The sequence below is a fragment of the Mixophyes fleayi genome, chromosome 6, assembly GCF_038048845.1.
Source record: "Mixophyes fleayi isolate aMixFle1 chromosome 6, aMixFle1.hap1, whole genome shotgun sequence".
NCBI classification, from domain to species: Eukaryota; Metazoa; Chordata; class Amphibia; order Anura; family Limnodynastidae; genus Mixophyes; species Mixophyes fleayi.
The window spans coordinates 163,111,135-163,133,488 of record NC_134407.1 but is presented as its reverse complement, the minus strand read 5'-3'; the positions used below and the strand labels follow the sequence as shown (position 1 = coordinate 163,133,488).

Genomic DNA, 22,354 nt, shown 5'->3' with positions numbered 1-22,354 from the left:
TCAATATCAAATAGACGTCTCTGTTATTCTTTAAAAGTGTAGGCACAGCACATACGGGTAGTGAACATAAAAAAAGGAAACAAAATGGGTAAATGTGGGACATCAAGCAGATTAAAGGGCTCCACGTAAGTATGCATAATCGGAATATGTTATATAGCGCTACAAAATATGTTGGCGCTATATAAATAAATGTTGATGTTGATGATGATGATAATCTATTTATTAACAATTTACATAGTGCCAGCATATACCGCAGTATTGCTGTACAAACACAGCAATAGAGTAAGACTGACTGCCCTATTTATTAAATATAGAAAAGCCCAAAAAGTGCTGTCACCAGCAGTAGCCACTGGTGCAGAAGAGATTTGCTGGCTTTATCCGGCGTAAACCTTCCCATGCTTTTTATGCTGTTTAACAACGACTGCATTGGTACATGCAGTACCACAATCTTCCTTTTAATAAAGATAATTAAGTAATAGTTGAAAAAAATACTATATTTAAATAAAGCATTTTTTTCATAGCAAAATATTTTTATTTATTTTTTTAACTTAGAAGGTTTTTATTAAGTTTTTAGTAAAAGAATATTTAACAAACCTGGCAGTTACAACAGAGTACAGTGCATAATGTAGATCCAAGAAATCAGTCAGAACTGCCCATAAACAAACAATCAAAAAAGTAACAAAAAACAATAACACAAAAAACATTCAAATCATAGCAAAATATTTTAAAATATTTTTTTTTGTTTTTTAAACAATTTTTTTCAGTTCCACTGCACTGTGTAAGCCAGCTAGCCAGATCAGGCATGTGCATATGAGGAAGCTATAAGTAAAGTTGCTCCATCTTTATTTTAATAACAAATAAGAGGGCCCACTGACAATCTATAGCAAAATAGGAGATTGATAGGATAACATGTAAAAATCAAGTTGTTTTGCAGGGGTAAAAAGTCTCTGCAAACTCAGATATCTATCCATAAAAACAGATTGATAAGTGTAAAGTGTCTCATGATTTCACTATATGAGAAAAAAAGACATCTGTCTGCATTTCTCTACGTTCTTAAATGAGCTTTTGCTGCTTTTTACTGGCAATCTGAATGTTATGGATGTAGAAAGCAGCCAAAGATCATTTTCAAATATGGCAAAATGCAGGTAAATGCCTTTTTTTTCTCATAAACAGCCTGTCATAGACCAGTATTGGCCAACAAGTGGCAGGTTAATATTATCATTTATCTCTCATGCAGATTTTCATTAGTCTTAAACCTTTAAGACGTATCATACTATACTATTTTGTGCTCTCTTGTCTTGTATATTCTCATGATAAAGAAAGATATGTTAACTAATATATTTGCCATGTAAAAGCAATATTCAGGAATATTGACTTACAGACCTTGACTGGCTTAGTAAATTCAGTCATGTTTACTCAGAGGCCAGAAAACCTATCAAACTGTTTTCTTCTGAAACATACCAGGGAGACTCACCAGAAGTCTACCTGAGGTTAACAAAGTCATCTGCATATAAGAAGATTTTAAATTAATTTTGACAATGGGTGAAACGTATTATATTTGAATGTTTACTTTCCATATCACCTAAGATAAATGTCACGATAAGACTCAATTGAGCGGGTGTGAAACATGGATGTGAAAGGGTTAATGATTAAACTCCCCCAAAATTATATCTCACATTCACTACTATCTGCCCAGTCCTGCCACTACTAACATGTAGTTCCAAAGCTGACACTTTGGGGGGAATTCAATTCCACCTGAAGTACCGCAGCGCTAAAACTATTACCGTTATCAGGAGAAAAAAGTCTGCATTAGAACTACCATAATAATGGTAATAATACGCAGGCCGCATTACTTTTAACAGTAACACGGCCAATTGAATGCCCCCCTTTGAGGAAGTCTTCAGTTTCTCTTTTACTTACCTTAAAATGCCCTAACAACTCAAATTAATCAGCATTAATATAACCTAAAATGTTGCATTTAAAAATAACCAAGCTTACCTGACACATGATTTTTTTAAGAACACAAAAATATGTTAATGAGTTTTAATTGAGTTTAATATGACAAAGACAGCATTATTTTGCTTTTTGTGAGGTCACTAAAAGCAGATCTGTGTCTATGGTAGTGGGTCATGACCTGTTTTATAACCTTTGTTCAAAACATTTTTCTATTCAGGACTTCTTAGAAATATTATATCTTTTCTCTGCCACATTATTTAATAAATATAATCATATATCCAATCATCAGAGCAGGATCTGACAGACAGACAGATATGATACATCATTAGGAAATATAAATATCTTTGTTCTTTCTTTTCTTTCTTAGGCTGGTAGTAAGGGTTTACATAACTACTAGCTGTCAGAAACTGCAGAATCTGTGGTGCCTTATAAACAATGATGACAATTACATATTTGATATAACTCGGTCCCCGGATTATGAATATGTACAGTGGTCCTCCCAGATATTGATCTTAAAATTATTTGCTTTGATATACCTTCCCAAGAAATGTTATGAAATACTATACAGACCTAAAGCATATCATCTCTACTGTCCAGCAAGTCATTGTATAAGATTCCTAATTGTGGCATAAGGAGATGCACAAACTTTACATAGTGCGGAGCAGGAAGCCCCTCTTAGCTGAGCCTTTGAGCTTAAGTATTTTTTATTGCAATCTCTGTTAGGAGATGGGTCATACTGGCTTGTAAGCAAGTCTGAAATAACAGAAGGGAAAGTGAAGCCAGCCAATTCTGTGTTGGGCCCTGAGATGCTTTCTCCGGAGGAGGAATGCAGATCAGAACAAATGCAATGGATTTCAATTATTATTTTAGGGTTTGTTTTGGCGTCTGAAGCTGATACATTGATGGCCCCCTTATGGACTGGGAAAACTTAACTTTATTAACACTGTACTATATCTCACATTTCTCCACCTAACAGGTCTGTCAGCTTTACCCTCATAATAATTATTTATTTTTTGTCTGCTCTTTGTAATCTGGTTGGTCAACAGACTATTAAAGCTGAATTTTTACATATTGGATGAAATATTCAGCTTCCAAACAGACATTCTATAAAAATTGTAAACTGTGCTTATATTTCCACCTGAAGGCAGCAAACAAGTCAGTAACAATAATTACAGATCAACCTATTAGTGACAGGTGCATATGAATCTAAAATTGTGTGGATGTCCTGTTTAATTTTGGTCATCTCCACACACTACAACTTATCTTGTTTTTTATGCAATGCGCACTGTTTCTATCCTATATATTGTGTACAGGTATTGAAAACACAATATCACTATGGTTACAAGGTTGTATGAAAGACTGATAAAGACACAAGCAAATCTCATACTCATGTATTTTGCCTGTAGGAAGGTACATGGACCTTGATGAGGTGGCTGGAGTTCAAAGCCAAAGTGACAATACAAGGGATGAGAAAGCGCCGTCAAAGTTCACAAATAACTAGACCAGAGGTCACTGGCAGGCTACGTGGAAGGTAACAAGATAAAACTAATTACAGTACAGACAGAGATCAACCATTTTAAGAGCAGAGCAATTCACAATCTTACTATTACTGATCCACACATGCTACAATCTCTAAACTGATCATCACTTATGAATAAAATAATTTTATACTTTTACTACAGGTTACACAAATTCTTGTGAGATCTGACTATAAAGGAACAAAAATCTAAAGATTACATCCTATGCACAAACACACAAAAACACAGCCATGTGCATTGCAGTGATGAGTCATACAATTACAATATACTCACAACAATTAGTTTGTACTAATATAAAACAAAATAAGATCAACAAACCTGAATTCCATTCAAACTAATCATATTGTTCATATTGTATTAGATTGCATTAATCCCAAGCACAGAAGGTTTCTGTACAATTTCATGAAAATCAGCAAAAATTGTATGATCAATTAATGATGCATATAGGACGAGGAGACAAATCCTGTATGACCCATAAACAAGGATGACCACACACACATCCAAATCATAACCATTGACAGGGGCAGGCTGGGCTGGGGGGCATCCGGGCAGGTCCCTTAGGGGGCTACCTTGGACTGGGTTACTGGACCACCAGCAGGTTTTCCTTTTAAAAGTTCCTAATAGGCTTCTGAGTCATGTCTTCTCCCCTGGGATAATATTTGCCAGCCCTCCCCTGACCATTGACCACATTTCTGCCAGTCCCATTTGACATCTGAAGGATCATGATCGGCTGTTGTTCAGGGTTCGTAGCCAATACGGGCACACAGACAAATCAGTTAGCAGGTAATTTCATGTTACAGAACCAAATTGGTCATGGGAACATTTGCATGTTTAAGTATGTAAGTAAACAGCAGCACAACCTGCAGAATGATGAGTGGACCAACGTGGATGCTTTGAGTTTATTGGGCATAGGATCACACTTGCAGACCTTTCTCAGAGTGCAAACTGGCTTATAATTTCCAGCTAGTTCAAAAGTGTCTTGAAAACAGATTTTAATTCTGCAACTGCATATATTGCAAAATATTGAGCAGACAATCTAATAATAGATTAAAACAGACATAAATGACAATATGACACACCTCATTTCTACAGAAATTAATGTTAAAGCTCAATCAACATTATTCCAATGTAATGTTTGGGGGAAGAAAGTGGGACACTCACAGGCTGTGTCCCACATATTATAAGCTTGTAAGCAGGGCCCTCTTACCTCTCTGTCTGTGTGTATTACCCAGTATTGTTTTATTACTCTTTGTTCCCAATTGTAAAACGCTATGGAATTTGCTGGCGCTATATAAATAAATGTTGATGATGATGAGTGTGGACTTATATTAACCCTAACATAAGGGCAACCTGTGTCTCTCATCCTGTTGAGGAACTATATATCCCATCCTCATGTTGCCTTGTACATATGACTTGTAATAATGTCTACAGACAGTATTGGGAAAATGAATATGGAATGACACATGCCGACAAGCTACACCATGAAAGAGCTGGAAGCGATGTCACAGTGATGATTTAGTTACATAGATACACACTCCGTACGTAAACACTGCTTTGTCTCACGATTACAATCTCTATGCACTGTGCTGCCTGAACTAGCTTCTGACTTCACGTGACTTCTCTGCACCTCACTCCCCAAGTTTAGAACCTGTCAGTCAGGACCTGATGCCACCCGTATTATTAAGGAGACATCTCCCTGCACGCGTAGTGACTCAGCCACAAGTGGAAAAATACATGGAAGAGTTACATACCAGTAATTTCCAGGTCACTGAGCTGCCATTTTACAGTGACCTCTTCATGACTGCCCAGACAGCAATACAGTGCAGATTATCAGGACAGGATCAGACACTATTGGGTCTCTATGTATAGTGATCCCCTGACTATAAGTATCAGGAGGACATGGTCAGACCAAGCTGATTTTCTATGTAATGTACATAGACACAGTAGTCTCCTGAGTGAAGATTATCAGGACAGGGTCACACAGCACTGGGTTTATTTATGAAGTGCAGTGATCTTTTGACTGTAGGTCTATGTATACGACTATATTATCAGGACAGAATCAGACAGTGCTGGGTCTCTACAACACGTACAGTGATCTCCTGATGGCAAATTTATCAAGATATAAGTAATATATTTGCAAAGGAACTCATATTTTCCTTACACCTGTTCCCAGCAGGAAGCAATGGCTTTATCACAGTTCCCCTTACCTACAGACAGACATGGGACCAGCTGCATCAGGATTAGTGGATATAACAAAGGTAGATAATAGGTACATCCTGTGTATCGTCTACAGCCCTGAAATTAAAAGGCAGCCTGTAATTCCAGAGCAGAAGCCGGCAGCCAGGAAACCAGACAGAGCAATGGGCACAGCTTCAAACAGGGGCATTGAGGAGAGGGGGAGAACAAGAGGAAGAGGAGGGTATGAGTTGACAGAGCCCAATATATAATTTAACATTCAGCTCCCTCTTTTAGATACAAAGGGAATATGTGTCCCATCCAAAGTATTAGTTTTGGGATGAAAATCTATCAGAGACAAAGTGACCCACCTAACCTGCTTCTCTCACACCAATACTCCATCTAGTCAGTGCTAGTCACTTTCGTAAAAAAAACAGTACAACAGGGTCCAAACCTTACATCCAACACAGCAAAACACTTGTGGCAAAACTGCTGAGCTGCAACTAGACATTTTATCTCCCTAGGCGAGACAGACCACTAATGCCCCGTCCCCCTCCTTCCAAAATTTGGTGGGTGCACCGCTGGAGGAGACATAGCTATACTACTGTGGGGGCATGTCTAGCCCTTTATAATTGCTAGACCTTTCTCCAACTCTGTGTTGCTCTGCCTACCTGTTCTTGCAGCTTTGATTATCTGATGCTGCTGTTGGTGTCTAAGGCTGGGTACACACTACAAAAACTGTCGACCAATTTGTTATCACTAACAATTTTACAAATGACTGAAGTTCCAATCAGTTTAATGATACAAGTGTATACATTATACACGATTTACCTTCAGATCTGTGCTCTTTTTCTGGTCCTGTGTCACACGGCGGTCCTTCGGCTTCTATAACCAAGGACCGACACGCTCAACTGTCTCTCACTGATTCCATACTCCAGCCGCTGGCGTCTTGTCTCCGGCTCTGCGCATGCGTGGACTCTATCTTTTATGTCCTCTGCATGCTCCCTATTGGTTAACTATTCTGGCTCCAAACTTTAAAAGGCATTTCCCCCTTCTCCTCAGTACCTGTTGATCGTGTTCCCTGCCTAGTTATAGACTTACTGTCTTGCTCCCTGTGTGTTCCATTTGGTCTTCAACGCTCCACCTGTCTCCTGTTCCGCTGGCTAAAGAGCTTACGCTCCACCTGTCTCTGCTGTGCCGCTGACTAAGAGCTTATGCTCCATCTGTCTCTACTGTTCTGCTGGCTAAGGAGCTTACGCTCCACCTGTCTCCGCTGTGCCGCTGGCTAAAGAGCTTACACTCCACCTGTCTCCGCTGTGCCGCTGGCTAAGAGCTTATGCTCCATCTGTCTCCGCTGTGCTGCTGGCTAAGAGCTTACACTACATCTGTCTCTCCTATGCCGCTGGCTAAAGAGCTTACGCTCCATCTGTCTTTGCTGTGTCGCTGGCTAGAGAGATCACACTCCACCTGTCCTCCCTGTGCCACAGGCTGAAGAGATTACACTCTATTCCTTCATTGTGCTGTTGGCCACAAGAGACTCCATCTCTCTCAACTATACTGCCACACCATTCAGCTACATCATTGTCTACAGGGCTTGTTCTCCATCTCCTCTGCTGTATCTTGTCTATCTCACTCAGTTTATTCCCCTAAAGGGTCTCACCTGACACTTCTGGTAAGGGTTTGCGACCTGCGTGCGTACGCAGCTAAGACCAAACCACCTTGCGGCGGTCCCTGGTGAAAACTGTCTGATTGTTAGACTTCGCGCCTTGCTAGGAGTAGCGTCAAGTTGGGCAGATCAAAGAATCCAATATACCAAACCGTGACATCCTGTAGTCGTTTAGAGAATGACAGCACAGTATTCATTAATTCATTCATGTCACACTGATTAACCGTCTTGCTATAGCTATCGCCATGTCATTACAAATTTGTTAGCTTCAATGGCTCTGAAACAAAAAATTCAGTCTCAGAACAAATGGACGAATTATTCCATCTACAGCACTCCCTAAATTCACCGGGACATGTTCATTGAGAGCTTCGGCTAAAAAGATCATGTAAACTCTATGGAGATCGTGACCATGAGTGCATACACACTGCAGGATCGGAAGGCGGTTTGAATGAGATTATTAGTTTTACTGACCAACCAAATGAACTGACGATTGGTGCTTTGGAACGACTATCGGTCATCAAATAAGTGTACACACTACTGTGATATTTACACCTGTAAACCGAAAAGTCGGTTTACAGGTGTTTGGCCCGATAGTAGACTGAAAAACCTATAGTATACACAGCCTAAGGCTGGGTACACACAACAGAATTTTCCGACCAATGTGTTATCTACAACGATTTTACTAAAGATTGCAAAACAAACAAAAAAAGTCACGATCAGCATGTCGATTTATATGTACATACTATACATGTTTTAGAAGATTTACTCTCAGATCTGTGCTCTTCATCTTTCATAACTGTCGGCTGAAAAGATCATGACTCTGTAAACTCTATGGAGACTATGATCATGAGTGCATACACACTGCAGGATTGGAAGGATGTTGTTCCATAGCTGAACGAGATTTATAGTTCTGCTGAACAATCAAAGCAAACGATGGTCAGTGCTTCGGAAACGACTATCGTTCATTGTCTAAATGCATACACTAATGTAATATCGGGCTGAATTGTCATTTGGCCCGATAGTTGGCTGAAAACACTGTAGTGCAGTGGCGGGACTACTACTGGTGCGGCAGGTGCTGTGCACCGGGTACCATGGAGATAATGGGACCTGCTGCATAGCAGATGCAGAAGGTTGAGGGGCCCTGTTCCCTCCTTCCCACCTCCCTGCACCAAGGCCCACAGCTCGCTAGTTCCATCTCTGCTGTAGTGTGTACCTAGGCTTAGCCTCAGTTGCAGCTTGGCCTGATCCTGAAATGTTGGGGGCCCTGTTTCCACCTCCTGGAAAGTGAACACTCTAGAACACCCTACCCCAACACAATATTGAATTGATTGCTTTTTAGTTTAATAAACAGGCCTATTTCTCCCCAACCAGCCCTGACATTAAATTAATAGCAATCATGTTTAATAATAAGGCCTCTACCCATTCAACCAGTGTTTATGTTTAATAAATAAATCACCATTGCCTTTTAATAAAAAGGCATATTTCCGCCAACCAACTCCAATATCAACTTAATAGCATGCAAACTCTCCCCACATTTAATAGAGATAATTATTGCTAATACAGACATCACCACCTCTTTAATATATTACAAATTTTGATGTAGTTGACTATCAAGCTCTATATTTTTTATGCATATTATGTAAAATATTATTACGTAACAACCCCCCCCCTGTTCTAAACCTAACTCAACCCCCTCTAGTTCTCTCCAATACCCCTGCATCCACAGTAGTTCTAACACTGAATACAAAATGTTACAATTATAATATCTCCTGATATCAACCTTGTATGCATGTGTATAAAATAAAATAGACAAAATAAAATAAAGTAAACTCAATTAAAATACTTATAACACTAATTTAGTTAGAGAGCTAAAATCACGTTTGGAGTCTTTGGAAACAATGCCAGCCTGAAACAAATGATTAACAAAGCACTGTAAGTTTGAATTGTAAACTGTAAGTTTGAATTGAAAGAAAGTTGTAAAAAAAAAAAGCAAAACCATTGTCCCCATAATCAATGACTCTTAAGACATATTATACAAGGGTAATTCTTTATGATGGAAACAAAATTTGGATGTATGGATACTGTATGCCACCTATAATTTATATGATTACAGTTTGATCTCAAAATTATTTGAGGAAAATGAAATTATACTGGTTATGTACAAGCAGATCTGGTTGATGTAGCCAGGCACATTTCCGCAAGTGGGCCGATAGCGATTGTTTTGCTCATTCATACTAATCATATACAGAGTACTCTGATGTATTGTGAAATGAGTTGCCTTTTCAATATATTTTTAGGGTGAAAGCTGCCTCTCCATTTTGACACATTCTGATGGATTAGATAACAAACCTAATCCACAGGGACCCCTAACAGTGCAGGTTTTCCATATCTCTCTGTTGGTGCTCAGGTGTATTCATTACTGACTGACACATTTTGAATGATCCAAAGGTTGCACTAATTATTTCATTTGTGACCTGGAAAACATGCACTGTTAGGGGTCCCTGAGGTCTAGGTTTGGGAAACACTGATTTAAACTATGAACCTAGCAATAAAGGGGCCTAATATCCACATTTTGAAGGGGCCTAATCCTCTTTTTACCTCGCCACACAACACTGCTCTGTGATAGCCATGATTGTTAGTTTAGGAAACTTTACACTTATATGCTGTTTTCCTAGCAGGCAGTGTAAACTATAAATTTCTACACATTAACACTTCATAGGCAAACCAAGGGGGTTGGGGGATTTCCTAGCACCCGGAAACCCCCCTCCCCAGCCTGGGGCACTGTATGCTTGAGGTGGCTGGATCCTGACCCCGGGACCAGCCACTTTGCAACTTGTGTGCAGATTGTTTCTGTCTGCTCTGTTCACAGTCATCTCTTCCCTGCTGTGTGTCCCTGCTCCATCCCCCTTATCCTAACTGCCATGTGTCTCCGCCCCTTTCTCTCCCACTGCCTGCATGTCTCGTGTGTGCAGGGACGGATCTAGACATTTGTCCTACCCGGGGCGATTTTAGGAGGGGCGATTTAGGCTCCGCCCCCTTTCTGTGTTCTAAGGCTGCCGGCGGCTGCACACTGTGCAGGTCCGTTTAGCAGTGGCAGTGTGCTGTCCCGCTGCTCTGATTGTGTTTAAAACACAATCAGAGCAGCCGGGCAGCACACTGTCACTGCTAAACGGACCTGCACAGTGTGCAGCTGTCGACAGCAAGCCCCTGGATGCGCCACTGCGTGTGTGCAGCAGGAGGACACAAGACACAGCAGTAGATGAAGATGGTAATTGTGTGAATGTGTGTGTGTGTGGGGGGGTTCTCATGTAAGTGGGGTGAGTTAATGTATAAATACAATAGTTCCCTTGTAAACATAGGCTTGGAGGGGCTTTTAATATACGCGTGAGGGAGGGGAGAAAAGTGATTTTAATGTAAGTGTGTGGGGGGTATTTTATGTCATGTGGATGGGATGTGAAATATTAATTTCATAGTAGGTTGAGAGTGGGAGCTTTTAATTTATTGGTGGGGGGAGATATTTAAGTTAGTAGTCGGGTTATGGCGGACCTATTAAGGGAGAGATGATGCCCACTGGCGGCGTGGCGTGGAAACCCCTCTCTACACATCCTGCGTTTGCCCCTACACTGACTCATTCTGTCAGCAACGTTTACAAAGCAAAACAGTGCTTGTGTCCCCCGAAGCCCATGAACAGGTCGAAGAGAAGAAAGAAAGGAAGAAGTGAGAAGACTCACCAATTTCAGGATCCAGCGACCTTTATTCCTGTTTATTCCGACGCCTATGGCACCAATTTAATTCAAGCTCTAAGTTTGTGGCCCAAGTAGTTTTGAGATCAGAAAGATGCTTCTGTATTAAGTAGGCTTAGGATTTGTAGGTTCACCCTGTAGTCAGCCATTTTGTTGGGGTAACAGCAGCAGTTAGTATAGCATTGGTTTCTGTGTTCCCTGATTAGACCCCTGAGTAAAGTAGCGTTAATTTCCCCGTTTATATACTCCTTCAGGCCGGCGTTACGTCCCTAGGGCCTGTTTATTTTACTTCTTTTATGTGGTTTCTATATATGTATACTGTATATGTATATTAAGCTGTGCAATTAGTTTTCACTAAAACAGAGCATTTCTCACAGCAAATCTGTAACTTTTTGACAATTTGAAATATGAACAGATGTGACAATGATGTCCATATATATATACCAGGCTTTGGTTTCACTTTTACGTAAGCCAATACTCACTATTTACTTATTATAACGTCACAACAATATATGCAGATCACCCAGTCCCCCTCCACCACCCCTTTCCTAATCCTACATGTCACAACCCTACCAGGGATGGAGCAGCAACAGGCTTGGGCCTGTGTTATAGATGTTCACAGACAACTCTCCTTTCTACATCAAAGCCCGCAGGCAGCAGCAGAAGCCCTTCTAAAACCCCTAACTCCAGGCTTGTTGTGTAACCTCCCTTATGTACTATAGAGCAATATATCTCTCACAAACACCATGTGAGGCTGAACCTTGCATTGAATTCTGTGCCTGGAATACAAATGGTGGAGATTATTTTATGAACACTTTACACATTTTATTGCTGTAAAGGTGAAGAGCATCAAGACAAAGAGTAGCTAAAGAGCAGCAAGATAAGCTGGGTACACACTACAGCCTTTTTGTCCAATAATCGGCTCAACCAGCCGACATACGACCGGTCGTTCGAAAGTTGGGTCAGTGTGTGTAGTGACACGATGGCCGAAAGTCTGCCCAAATGCCAGATTGTCGCCTCATTTGGTTGGTCGTACCGTGCAATATTTTCGTTCCAATCTCCTTCCCGTTGTGTAGTGTGTGTATAAATTTCCGACCGATCCACAACAATCCTCCGATACTTCCTCGACCTGGGGGGCGTGTGTATGTAAATTTGTGATGCCTGTACCAGTCCCACGGTATCCGCACATCACTGACTTGTGTTTTGTATAGGTGTGTATTGCACCTGTCTGGCTGCAGACCATTACACGTGTATAAAGCACGTGTGTTATTACCCTTTGCGTCTATGTTGGGAACCTATTCATATTTACCCTTTATAAACTAATACCTTTATAAACTATTATACTTATAAAGTCATATTAACCTTTATTAACTAATATTTGTAATATACCCAGAATAAACCACACAGTGTTAATGTAACAGTTTTATTGCAGGAAAAAGTACAAACATTTTTATTGCAGAATATGACAAGTGAAAAAAATAGTATTAAACTTTAAAGGTGCTAGTGGTTTGTGGCAGAACAGTTCCTAACAGCATACACATTTCAACTAAATTTTTCTCAAGATGTTTAATTTTTTCTTGATCTCGCTTGGGTTTCTATTCCCTTTGCTTTCTTTACCTACAAAACAAGGAAATAAAAAATGTTTACCATTAAACTTCTATATCTGTAATCTATATCCAACACCACAAATACTCTCATTTGCTCACCTTGCACACTGCTCGAGATCAGTTTATGTTGTGGTCCCTCTGGCACAATCACAATAATAACGGGCTTAACTTCCATATATTCTGGAAAACAGGCGCCATTTTGGTTATTATAACGGTACAGGTATGTATCCAAAGCATTTAGTTGTCTACACAAGTTCACTGAAATACCTTTGTGTATAACTTCTTTCATATCTTGGTATTCAACATCAATTTTTTATTGTTTGATAACGGGTGTTACATTAGTGGTATCAGTGGTATCTAAACTGGTCTTCTCACCGTTAATTCTTCGTTCTGACAAAAAAATAATCTTTGTTACAAATCAGGCGTTTGCATTGCTTCATGTGAAACTAGAATGAAATAAAGTCCTTCCAACAGGTCCACTACACGTGCTACTCACTTTTTGTAATGTCGTAGTTGTACTGGTCCAATACTTTTACAATCATCTCCACCTCTCTTGGGCTCATTGGGCTTTGCTCTTTTTGAGCATCTCCATCCTCCACCTTAACTTTTTCAACATTTTTTGGCCCTTCCAGCACCATCTCTGACTCTGTCTCCATCTCCATAGCTGCAACCCCCACTGACACCATCTCCTCACCCACCATCTTCTCACATTCCTCTGCGCCAGACAGGCTCCTGTCATTTTATACACTCAGACATGGGCGTTCGTTTCTGCTGTGGACCAATCAGCGATGATGCCCGCAGAGAATGGAGCATTGTGGGCTATGCCTATTCGTGCATAATAACCTCGTGTATGGAGATTTTGGGCTATTACTTTTAACCCATACAGGGCCATTACATACGAAGGGATTTATTATTAGGGAATAATTATTGCATTGCACTTTACAAGTTAAATGTTTTTTCTAAATTTTATGTATGGTAATAAACTTCTATTTTATAGGATTGAATGAAGAGACAGTGTTGCTTTCTCTTTTTATGTGGTTTTGGGTGTTAACTATAGTGAAAGCTCTGCCCCTTTATGCAAATGTCTTTGGTATATCTTTACATGCCCCGCAAATGGTGCTTCAGTGTGTATGAAATTAAAATCATTGCTCACGACAACATGGCTGTAAAAAGCTGCTAATGGGACGGTCGCTCTTCCCTTTATCGACTAAAACAAGTCTAGTGTGTATGCAGTCCATGAACCGAGCGATCGGATGTAAAATCGATCAACATAAAAAGTTGGTGGAAAATTCTGTAGTGTGTACCCAGCTATAGACAGCACACCCAGGCTGACAGTGGTTATCTGCTGACTGATTATCTCTGATCCCAGCAAATTTGTTCAGGTTATTTTCAAGCGTGCCAAATATTTTGGGGCCACCGACATACCAGATTTAATTTAATTGGATTGAATTTAAAAAATAAGATTGGTCAATGACCCTTACTTGTTATGTTTTTAAAGTTAATGCTTAAATAGTAGGGTAGAGTGTGCAGCCCATTTCCATTAAATTCTGATTGTACAGACCGTTGTAATCTGATCAGATAATTGCAGTCCGGCACTTCTTGATGCTTATTGATCAGATCTGTTGTTCTCTTTAAATATCGAGTAAACATAATTTATTCACTCTTTCTATAGCACTGCTTATAAATACAGAACAATATAATTCCCAACATTTCAAATGTCCAAGTCATTACAATTATTGGACAAATGGTCAAGTACAAAACAGGTTCCTTTTCTGGTATACACAGATACTTGAATGGACTTTGGCAGACTTTTAAATAGAAATGTTCATAAACATAGCTACTGTACACAACTACAAACATCACAGGGCAATAATACACATATTAATATAAAGAGTGCTATTACAAATGCATTAGGTACTCAGAGCTATCATTTGTACTGTGTTCTATGGAAACAAGTCATTGCTCTTGAATTGTATCCCTCACTTTTTCCATTTCAGACAGCTTGTATCTTACTTTGAAATCACAGAATATAAATTACAGTAAATAGAGGGTCTAAAACATTAGTTCCTGTGAATTAAATGAATTAGAGACATTTTGAATGTACAAAGAAATACAGTACTGCTATTTAATAGAATTTTATACAGAAATTAGATGTCTAGGTATATAAAATATATTGGGGGAGAGTTCTCTGAGAAACACTCATTATTAAGGAATGTGACCATGTTACTTTTTATAGTTTTCAAACAAGCAGACCCTATGTGTTAGTAATACAGGAGAGGCGTATACCTTGCATTGTAGACAGACATATATCTTTCTTTATGTCAGCTGACAAAATCCTTTTTTTAAAATTTATTGCATTGACTGTAATAACAAAATCCTGCAAAAAAAGATTAAACATTCTATGAGAGACAAACATTGGTTAACAATGGGCCCCTTCTCAAACAAGCCAACCTGACTTTGATTATTGGGTTTATTTACTACAGTCTGTAAAATAGTCTGCGATAACTTTAGAGCAAATAAAATGGTCATGACTGTCACGACAAGACTCACTTTAGCATGTATGAGGTGTGGGTTTAAAAAGGGTTAATAAAAAAACACTACCTGAGCTGTCTAAAATGATTAAATGCCCCCAAATTATATCTCACATTCACTATTATCTACTCAGTTCTGCCACCACTAAGATTTGGTTCCAAACCTGACATTTTGGCTCATAAATTCTTTAAGCACACAACAGTAGAATGTTATTAAATGGAGTTTAATAAGACGAAGAAAGTTACAATTCTTAGGGGGGTATTCAATTGACGGCGGGATCGCCGCAAAGCCCGCGCTCGAAAAATATTACCGTTAATACGGTAATATCTCGCTGGATTTCTGAAATCCAGCGAGTAAATTACCGTATTAACGGTATTTACGAGCAATATTAGCGTATTAACGGTAATATTTTTCGAGCGCGGGCTTTGCGGCGATCCCGCCGTCAATTGAATACCCCCCTTAGGGGCATATTCAATTCTTTAGAAGTCCCGCGGCGTTAAAACTAATACATGTAATACGGTAATTTGTCGCTGGATTCCAGCTCGCGGCTCAGGGAGCTGCGAGCTGAAATCCAGCGAGTAATTTACCGTATTACATGTTTTTCCGCGCACGATTACCGTAATAACGTCACTAAAAGAAGGTCTGTGTGTATGGTAATCAATTTTATGGCCCCTTTTATGACCTTTGTTCAAAACACATTTCTATTAAGGACTTCTTATAAATAATATATCTTTTCTCTGTCACATTGTAGAAGTATAGAAATACATCCAATCAATAATAAAAGATCTTTCACACAGACGTGTATAAAATTATTTGCTTTGATGTACTTTTCCTGCAAGAAAATTGTAAAAATATTATAAAGATCTGGGATGGTCACATTGTCATTTATAGGCTTATCATGTGAAGGGTGCCATAAAAAAGTTCCTGTAGCTGGGCCCAAGGCCTCAATAAAATATACACAACAACGTTATGTGACAACACACAGACACTTTAGATGACACCAAGCTTCTACAAATATAAAAAAATCAAACATTGCCAAAACTGAACTTATTGTCGTCTCTCCCTCAAGAATCTCTTCCTTTCCCCACCTCTCCACCACTGTTGGCAACACTAGCATTTCCTCTGTCCCCTAAGTCTAATGCCCGGGAGTCATCCATGACTCCTCCCTCTCCAACATCCCACACATTCAATCTCTCGCCCAATCCTGTCGCTTCAAACTCTGCAACATCACTCATATCAAACCCTTCCTCTCCTATTTTGCCAGCAAAATTCTCATCCATTCTGTGACAATTTCTTGCCTCAGTTTCTGCAGCCTTCCCTTTACTGGCAGAACCGACTCACTCCTCTTCACTCTATACTTAACATTGCAGTAAGAATGATCTTCCTCTCTCACACCACTACTGCTTCCCCTCTCTCCCAAGCCTTACACTATCTTCATTTCCCCTATAGAATCCTCTTCAAGCTCCTCACCCTCACCTACAAGTCCTTCAACTACTCCACTGCTCCCTATATCACCTATTTGTTAAAGCATCCCATTCTGTTTAACCACTCCCCTGCCCTGTTTATTCCCCCCCTTCGTGTGCCTTTTCACTAACATGAAATATACCTCATCCTCATTCATTTTTCTCTCTTCATGTCTTGTTTCATACCCACTCATCTGATTTCTAGAACTCCTTACACAAACTCACCCCTGTATGTCACCCCATTAGGATGCCTATGCCTTCTGCATGCCAGCTATGTTTTGCACCTCCTGCCTCGGCTCTCTGCCCTTGGTCTTCACATCTCCCTTGTCTTCGCATCTCAGTCAGTGGCTCTGATACTATTAGTGGCATCCACACTCAGGGGGCACAGGTTCAGCTTGCACTGATTCATTTCCAGGGGCGGATCTAGAATTTTATTTTACGTGGGAGGGGGGTTGGGGCGATTTAGTCCCCGCCCCCTATTTGACAGCTAAGGCTGCCTGCGACTGCACACATAGTCCTGAATAGAAATGTGTTTTGAACAAAGGTCATAAAAGGGGCCATAAAATTGATTACCATACACACAGACCTTCTCTTAGTGACCCCACAAGGAAAGGTGTATTGGCAGCAAAATAATGCTTCCCTGGATCCGCCACTGTTCATTTCCCCACCTCTCCTCCTTCCTTCTTCTAGTTATCTTAAATTGATATACCGCTATGTTGTGAATTGTACTTTAATGTGTTTATTTTATTGTCCCATAATGCTATGTACTGTTTTGTTGTATGCTTCCTGTATGATGATGCAGACCCTTTGTGTCCCCCTATAAAGGATAATAAGAATATAGTCCCAATTTAGGTAGGACAGTCCCAATTTGACCTGTCATTGGTGCACAGAGCTTTTTAGGGAAGAGGAGGGGTTTGGTACAGTCTAGCACTTTGGAAACACTAGGCAGACCCATGGGAGACATGACACCCCCCCACCTCCCCCCAGTGTAGAATTACCATGCCCCCTGTATGCGCTCCATGTTGATGCACACACTGTGTCCCACTTTGGAGCAGGACCCATATTGGGAAGCATGATATAAAAAAAGACAAATGTTGTAGTTTTAGATCTACCAGGGTTCTCTTACCTCTCTGTCTGTATGTATTACCCAGTATTGTCTTATTAATGTTTGTTCCCAATTGTAAAGCGCTACGGAATCTGCTGGCGCTATATAAATAAATGTTGATGATGATGATGATGAAGGTAAACAAAACACCAGACTTTTGCAGCAAGAAAATTAGCAAAAGCATTTCCAGCTTTGTTTGAGATACTTAAATAGCAAACCCCCATTTTATGTTTGGTGTAAAATCAGGAAAACTGTAAAATGAGAAAAAAGTTTAAAAACAAAAAACCTTAAGTAAAAGTACAGAAAAACATAAAAGGCAGATTTTAATTGACCAGTGTTTCATTATGTTGAAAGTAAAAATATGCTTAATATTGCCTCATGTGAACATACACATTAAGTCATAAACTATATGTACCTTTTGCAGTACTAAAACACAAATTACTGTACTCACACTAAGTGGCAGTTTATATTAGAGGTGTTTCAGGCGCACCCTCCCCATTCAAAATGATGCAAGTATTTTTGACAAAACATGAGATAAGATGAGGATGGGATGAGGAGCTATATATTGTAGTGGATTATGGAAATGTTTTTTCTTTTTATTTCAAAATTCTTGGAGCATGATTACTACATGTATTAAAATAATTGACAGGAGGGCCTTACTCTGTGTTATAAAGAAACTCAAAAGTATTCCATACAGAATATTAAAGAATAATTTAGTGTTTCAGTGAGTGAGCAGGCTTGAAAAATGTATTTTAAAGTGAGGGCCTATTGCTTGAGCCCTGTCCAGAGCCAAGTGTAATTAAAATCAACAACTTGTAGCAGAAAAACTACTGTACAGCATACCTTCCAACGTTGCCGATTTAGGCAGGACAGTCCACCTATACCATACATTGGCCGCGGTGAATGGATGTTGCACGCACCTGCTGCTGGTGTGTACCTGCATTCAAATGTTATGGTGTAAAATGTGGGGAAAGTGAATTTAAAATTAGGAATATGAGCCATGGAAATACATTCAAGTCTGAGTGGACCGGGAAAGAAAAGTGCAATTTCCGGTAACATGTAAAATTAGGGAGTGTATAACAGGGGATTGACTATAATTTATTAAATGCTACTAAGCACGAAACAGTATAAATGGCAATGGAATGATGCTCCAGTGTGTCTATTACCCAAAATAAGTACCCATCTCAGCCCTCTATAGCTCACTTTGGATTATTACATTGGAATTCATTCTGCCTTCTGATTAATACCACCCACACGCCATGAAGGTCTTCCATCAGAAAATCCCATTCATAAACATTTTTCCCATCTAAGTTACCTGCATGACGTTATAGATGAGGATGTTGATAAAAGGATCACTGTGTTTATTACATTCCTATGTGATTGTTGTCCCTTTCAACTAAGTTCAGTTATCTAGTGAGATAGAAATACTGTGGCTAAAGTGTTATCTCTTAACATATTTTTGAGTGATCTGAGTATGTGGTAGTCATCTTTAAGGTCATAACGAACCTGTCCATTTATTCTCATCAGTTTAATGATGATGACTGATGTGTTATTGCGTTTAAAGTGTGCCCCTTTCCAATATTGCAGCAGCACTTATAGCCTAGGCTGGTAGCAGCAATTCTAAGGGGGGCAACGCCTGAGGTCCCAAGAAAGCCACTACAAGCCAGGACTAGGCTATGATAAGCTAGTGACACTATAACAGGGAAACCCACAGCGCGGAGTCCCTTAATTATAATGTAATCAAAAAATGTGACCCTTTCCCAGTGAAAACAGTGCAGTGCTGACAGCACTAGGAATCTATCCACACACCTGAGGCAGTGGGTGTGGGGTAATAAGAGCTAATTGTGTAAGTGCATTTTTTTGCTGGTAAACTATTGATCCCAGCAAGCCCTATACTGCTTGAGTATGATTGTGTTGGTAGAACTACAAATGTCAGCATACCCATGACTGTCAGAGAATTTACACTTTACAATTTACAATTACAATTTACAGAGAATTGTCACTTGTAGAACTACAAGCGCCAGCTTGCCCTGTCATGCAGGGTCCTCTGGTAGTACATCTGTATAAAATACACTGAAATAAACACACAGGCCCTGATTCATTAAGGAATGTAAATACTGATATTTTGCATTAATTTGCTCTGTGCATCTCCCAGGAACAGACTATGTGTCAGAGAACAATAGTATGCAATTCATCTTCAAGTGCAAAGGACACTTACGAGAGGCTTGATTTCATGGGTGTAAGGGAGAGGGGAATGTATGTATGCACAGTCTGTGTACAGTAAGAGAGTGCCAAGCTCGAGCGCATGCAGCAGCATCCGATTCCCGTATGCATGCTAGAAAATGTGTTTGCAATCAAGAGCAGCTGTAAAAATGCATTTTAAGTACAGTAGACATTAATAACATACTGATAAATGTATTTTATGGGGGAAAAACAAAAAAAAAAGTTTTTTGCTTTCAATGTTTTTTAATTAATGACTATGGGCCTGACTTTAACATTGACTTGTTTCTGACTGTGATGGTTTGCTTGCAAGCCTGGCTTAACGGCTCTGAACCTGTTCTGCCAGCACTGCCTAAGGACTGCATATTTACTATGATTTTTGTCTCAAATCCTCTATATAGTCAGTTGCAGCACAGGTTCCCTGCAGAGAAGCCCATCACTCCATTGTGCGGATCCCTGGATTGTGTGCCTAAGATCTAGCCAACACCAGTTGCTTCACAACCTAAACAATTCAATTTAATGGACAAAAAAAACTACTGCAGCCTAATCTTGGTTGTTTTTGATGAGGATGGTATGCCCCCTAGTGGTTATTTTAGAGAGTGCTTTCTGTACTGTGTATATTTTTGACATAAATTATTTTCAGTAATCTGCATAGGTGTCCATAGATGCAAACCATTCATATTTGTCAGGCGCCATCCCTGTGTCTTCTCTCCTACACAGGGATGGTCGCCTGCTTCCGCTCTGCCCCCCGCGTCTGGTTGCTCGGCAACCAAACGCACTTCCTCCCCTGGCCGGCCGACTGGTTCCACACATGCTCTAGGTCTCGGCGGCGGTGTTCCACGTCACCGCCGTCGCCGGTAATCAGCTTATCCTGATTCCTGTGTTTGATCCGGATTGTTGACTACGTTTGCTGATTCTCCTTTGGTACCGTTACTGTCCGTGTGGTCTGACCCGGATTGCCTGACACCTCTTCCATCTACGCTTCGCTGATTACTCTCTCTGAGGACCTTTAAGGTGCCTTAAATATACACATAGTAATGAATAATTAACCAATGGCAAGGAAGAGAAATTATTAAAGGGTGGCGGCTGCCTGGAGCGAGCTATGGCGCTCAGCACCGAACAGGGACCCGGAGGAAGTGGGCAGGCAAGTGGCAACCCTAATTTAGAGAAAGGTGTGTGTTTCTCAAAGGGGAAGAGCAACAGTGTAAGGTTGTTTACCTTTCAGAGAAAATAAATTATACTACAAAATATCCAAAATTATATAGTACATCAGTGCTTCTAAACTTTTTTGACATTGCAACACAGCTGCCAACACAGATGTTTGGTTCACAATTTAGCACTGACTTACTATCCAAATCAACTAGGGCTCAATTTTTTAATTGATGTAAATGTCTTGTTTTATATCAATTGATGAGTTGAGCCCAGGTTTATACTCTCATGGCCTGAGTCATTAAGGAGAGCAAAGCATAAAAAAGGAGTAAACAATAAAAAAAAACCTTATGCGCTCACTGGCTAAATGTTTCTAAAATTTTGAGCTGTATATAATGGGTCTAATGGGTATAAGTAGATCAAGACTAATTGTATGTAACAAAATTTATTGCAATTCCCTATATATGGTAAATAAACAGGTGAAATTGAACATGTGAAAATAAACACATCCTATGATACTTAAAAAATTGCACAATAAAATATTAAAATATTAAAATTTCACTGATGGATATACATGTAATCCTGACATGTATATGCTTGTTGAAAGAATCTGGCTCAACAACCACTGATGGACCAGATGGTGACAAGGGTTTCAAAGAATATCACAGTGAATACATAAATTAACTGTACTCAAGTATTTGTGTGCTACATGAAAAAACAGTCAGTATTTAACTTATGTGCAAAACAGAAAACTCATTTGCACCCCTTGCATTGTAACATGGTTTTGTCCAGGAGACTTAAATAAGAAACTTCTTAAGTTGCTTAATGAATCAGGCCCAAATTCTCTATGCTGAATTTACAGCAATTTGGCCTAAATGGCTGGAATTTAAAGAATCTGCCTCCTATAGCTCCCTAATGGTGCATTGATGTTCTTCCAGTGTATATGATACTGAATCATTCCCCTTTCCTGGTTGTGGGCTGTGTGCAACTGGGTGCTGCTATTGTAGTGATTGATTGTAGTTCAGACAGAACTTGGTGGAGTTTTTTTTCCTGTAGGAAGCAATATTTCTACACTAGGACATGTCCTGAGGAACCCTCTCCCTTCCCTCTTCCATGCCCTCCCACTCTTCTAGTGAGGAATGTTTTATATGCATTGCTGAAGGTGTTCTATACATGTCATGTGTTTATTACATCCTCAAT

The 22,354-nt window shown here is 39.8% G+C and overlaps 1 long non-coding RNA gene across 2 annotated transcripts; it reads right to left on the bottom strand.

Annotated features, from left to right (window-relative positions):
- Positions 1 to 12,511: 12,511 nt before the first annotated feature.
- LOC142160452 (uncharacterized) lies at positions 12,512 to 20,465 on the bottom strand. Of its 2 annotated transcripts, XR_012693230.1 has the most exons (5): positions 20,377 to 20,454; positions 14,972 to 15,062; positions 12,953 to 13,075; positions 12,785 to 12,865; positions 12,512 to 12,695 (listed from the first exon to the last, which is right to left on the bottom strand). It is a non-coding gene; the product is annotated as an uncharacterized LOC142160452 (long non-coding RNA). The 2 variants fall into 2 exon arrangements; XR_012693231.1 differs by lacking the exon at positions 14,972 to 15,062 and having other exon boundaries at positions 20,377 to 20,465.
- Positions 20,466 to 22,354: the final 1,889 nt, after the last annotated feature.